This window comes from Schistocerca americana, chromosome 4, assembly GCF_021461395.2.
Source record: "Schistocerca americana isolate TAMUIC-IGC-003095 chromosome 4, iqSchAmer2.1, whole genome shotgun sequence".
Classification (NCBI taxonomy): domain Eukaryota; kingdom Metazoa; phylum Arthropoda; class Insecta; order Orthoptera; family Acrididae; genus Schistocerca; species Schistocerca americana.
Genome location: NC_060122.1, coordinates 287,859,055 through 287,863,870, shown reverse-complemented (window position 1 = coordinate 287,863,870; position 4,816 = coordinate 287,859,055).

Sequence of the window (4,816 nt, the reverse complement as noted above, 5' to 3'; positions counted from 1 at the left end):
TCTGATGAGCCAAAACATTATGGCCGCTCCCCACCGCGATTCCGAATACTACCTGTGGAACTGCGGGCACGGGACGCGGTTAGGAAAGTATACATGGTGAACACCTAAAACCTGCACCGCAAATACTGCTGAAACGGGAGATGCTATTTATGCGCGGTTTTCACAGAATGGATTGGTAGTTAGGGACTCGTATTGTTATCCAATGAACAGATTGTAATTATACTTATAAAGTGTTTTTTGTGTGCAAACGTACACTTTTTTAAATGGAACAATGCCTACTGGCGTTAAGAGACTAAAAGTAGGGTAAATTAGAATGTCAACGGAGTTCGTTGCAAGATTATAGTACGTGGCGTTCTGGAGATGTCGTATTTTGAGAAGTTCCCTCACCGAAACTTGTACAATACCTGTGATAGCACACACTAAAGAACAACACAAGTGCATATACTAGTTATGTGGATTCTGACCAGTAACGAGATAACTGACCATCACAGGTTGTGTTCAGAATGACCACCGGCAGCGGCGGTACACGCTTCCTGTCTGGTATGGAACGACTGCTGCAAGCATGCTAGCATTTTAGCGGAGGTGTTCGAGCAGGCTGCAGTAGTACGTCATTGCATATCATCGAGTGTAGTTGGTATGTCCTTGTAGACAGCGTCTTTCAGCTTTCCCCCACAGAAAAGTCTGCAGGCGTCAAACGCCGAGAACGGGCCGGCCAAGGTACAGGTCCTCTGCATCATATCCAACGATCTGGAAACAATTCGTGAAGACATGTTGTAGTAAGTCGTGCGCTATAGGCCGGACAGCCATCATGTTGATAACGCAGGTTCTTTCCAGTTCGCAGAGGAACGTTTTCTAGCACCCGTGGAAGATGGTCTGTGATCGTTCAGTGTTCTGTCTATCAAAAGTAGGCCTATGAGCTAGTTGTTCATCATCCCTTACCGCAAGTTTACACTGTACGAACACTAACGTTACACCTGACGAAGCCAACGGGGATTGCCAACAGACCAATAGTACATGTTTCGGTAGTTTACTTCGCCATGATTGGTAAATGTGGCTCCATCACTAAACAAGATGCATGATGCATCTGGAATATCATCTCTTAATGCCCACGTACGGAAGTTAACACGTTTCTCAAAATCGTTTCCAGCCAGCCCTTGATGGAGAGAGAAGTGATAGAGATAGAATCTATATCGATGGAGAATGCGTAGGACACTATCCTGACTCCTGCCACTTCCTCGTGCGATTGCATGGGAGCTGACGTGCGGATCAACTGCAACAGCAGCAAGAACATTAATTTCCCTCTCACTTGTCGTCACTTGTTTCCTTCTGTTAGTTCGTTACACTACCACTTTCATGAAACTGGTTGAGGAGGTTGATAAATAATTGCTGAGGTGGTTGACTTCTATTAGGATATTTTGCAGCATACACCGTACAAGACCGAACTGTATTCTTCGTACGCTCTCCATACACCATGCGCATGTCGGCTCTTTCAGCTCTGGTGAATTACATCGTCCACTCACGACCTACTGCTTGACTGTCGTAACTAACTAGCACGTAGCAATGCACGCAAGGGCACTGTAGGAAAATATAGAAGTATCATACCTAGCAATTACGCAGTTTTAATGGCACAAATCAAGTGTCAGCTTGGAAACTTTTCAAAATACGATATCTTGTAAACAACTCGTACTAGAATCCTGCAGCAAACGCCGCTGACATTCTAATTTAGCCTACTGTAAGTTTCTTAATGTCAATAGGCATTGTTCCATTTAGAAAGTGCATGTTTGCAGAAAAAGTACACTTTCTAAATATTATTACAATCTGTTGATTGGCTAGTAATACAAGCCCCTGACAATCAATCCATTCTGTGAAAACCGCACATCAGTAGCACCTCTCATTTTCGCAATATTTACTCAGCCGTTGTGAGGAAAACTGACGAGCTACTTGATTGAGAAGTAGCAACTGTGGTCTCGTAAACAGACGTACGACTGGGAGAGCGGTGGCCCGTCCATATCCGCATCTAGTGACGCCTGTGTGAGGATGAGACGGCGGCCGGTCGGTACCGTTGGACCTTCGTGAACCGTTCGAGTGGAGTAATTTGTTAGTTTTATTTCCGCCATATTTGCGGTGCAGATTTTACGTGAGCCTCCCTGTACGAGGTCTGTTCAAAACATTCCGGAACATTCGTAATTTCGCGCCAATGGTGAGTTGGAGCGAAATGCGGTTGGCATCCCTGCACACACCTGTGTTTAATGTGTAACTGCCGCACGTTTCATTGTTGTATGTATATTAGTTATCGCTGAGTGCTGTATTGAGTGGAACCTTGTGTCGTTGTGTCGCACAGTCCGCAATTTTCGAGATAGAGGAGCAATGAGGCTGCATTAAATTTTGGGCGGAACTTAAGAAAACCTTTCCAGAGAGACACAACAAATGATGTAGGAGGCCTACGGTGATGAGTGCTTAAGCCGTACTCGGTGTTATGAGTGATTCACACGGCTTAAAAATGGCCGGATGGAAGTTAATGATGACTCTCGTTTAGGACGCCCTTCGATGTCTACCGACGACGCTCATGTCAGGAACGTCAACGAAATTGTACATGCCAATCGAAGACTGACTGTCCGAGAGATTGCAGAAGAATGTAACATTTCAGTCCGATCATGTCATGAAATCCTGACACAGCATCTGGGAACTCACCAAATTCGTCGCACGGCTCATGAGCCAAGACGAGAAAGACCTTCACCTTGCAAACTGTGAAGATTTTTGTATAGGGCAGAATGAGAACGAGATGTTCCTTAAGAGAACCGTAATTGGTGATGAGACATAAGTCTACGATTATGATGAGGAGACCAAGGTTCAATATTCACAATTGGTCGGGAAAGTTTGTCCAAGACCAAAGAAAAAGCTCGTCAGGTCAGGTCAAATGTCGAAGCCATGCTGATATTTCTCTTTGACTTTGAAGGACAGTTCAGCAAGATATCGTGCTACAGCGACAAAGTGTTAATCGATGGTACTATTGGGACGTGTTGCAGTGTCTGCGACAAAATGTGAGAAGGAAACGTCCTGAAATGTTGTGAGACAATTCATGGGTATTACATCACGATAACGCACCCGCACATTCATCCCTGCTGGTGGGTGACTACTGCACTAACAACGAAATCACTGCGCTGCCTCATCCTCCGTGCTTTTTTAATTTAAAAGTTGAAAACCCCGGTGAAGGGACGATTTGCAATGGTACACGAGATGAAAGAATATTCGCAGACAGTGCTTCGCGCGACCCAGCAAGAGGCGACCATGACTGCATCCGGAAGCGAAAACGGCGTTGGAAGTGGTGTTTCAATTGTCAAGAAGAGTATTTCGAAGGAGACCATGCACAACAAGTGAAAAGTGAACGTAGAAAAATTTTGTGGACAAAGTTCCGGAGTTTTCGAACAGACCTCGATTAAGTGAAGCACGGACGAATGCATAATAATTCTAGCAATATTACGGGCCGGAAAACGGCTAAGCCACTGGCATAAGACGTGTTGACAAAGAAAAGGTGGGGAGCGGCCATAATGTCTGGGAACGAGCATCTCAGAATCAGCAAAGCTGGTCGACTGTACGCATTCTACTGTCTTGAGCATCTGCAGAAACTAACTGAAGGACGGCAATGCACAAGGAGGCGACAAGGTGTTGGACATCCGCGCCTCATCACAGCACGTGGAGGTCGAAGGTTTGCCAGCTCCGTAAAGCAGGATAGGCGGCCAACTCTGGTAGATTTCACTACAGAGTAAGTGCAAACACCGTTCTGCGCACATTGTTGCGCGTGGCTATCCGCAGCAGACGACGCACATATTCACCCAGCATATCATCTATTATGATTGCAGTGGGCACGTGACCATCGCGTTTGGACTGTGGATCATTGGAAACGTTTCGCCTGGTCGGATCAGTGACGTTTATTGCTACACAAGGTCGATGATGGTGTATAGATACACCTTCATGTAAGTCGACGGCTGCTTGAGAAAAGCAAGGTGCCACTGTGGCGCAGAGTTATATATGGGGCTTATTCACCTGGCCTTCGGTGGGACCTGTGATGGTATTCGAAGCCACCATGACAACTGTTAACTTTTAGAGCATTGTTGTGAACAACCTGCAAACCTTGTTTCGTATGTTCCCCGACGACGATGGTATCCTTCAGTAGGAGTACTGTCAATGTCACTAGGCAGAATCGTACTACGCTTGTTTGAGGAGCACGTTAGTGAATTAACGATGATGTCTTAGGCAAGAAATTCGCCTGTAGATGAACACGTTGGAACACGTCGGCGACACTATGGGGCTCCTCCAGTCCGTATCGACACACCACCGGTCCGTAACTTACGAGAAATGCGAAGCTTGCGCGTAGCACCTGATGACACATACCCCGGGAACATACCACGGACAAGTCTAATCCATGCCATGTAGAATCTCTCCTGCATTAGGATACAAAGGTGGACCAAAACGCAAATACGCTCATAATCATAATTTTTGGGCTTACCATTGTATTTACCTCCATATCAGCAGCAAAACAGTTTTTTGATGCGAAAAAGTGCAACGGACTCCACATAAAGGGCCGTCATGTAATATGAGATAAACTTCTGTATGTCCATTCAGCCAACTAACATATATGAGCTGACTTGCAACACTGTTCCAGTGCAATAGTACACAGTCTCTCTCTGTGCCTTCAAAAAATGGTTCAAATGGCTCTAAGCACTATGGGACTTAACATCTGAGGTCATCAGTTCCCTAGACCTAGAACTACTTAAACCTAACTAACCTAAGGACATCACACACATCCATGCCCGAG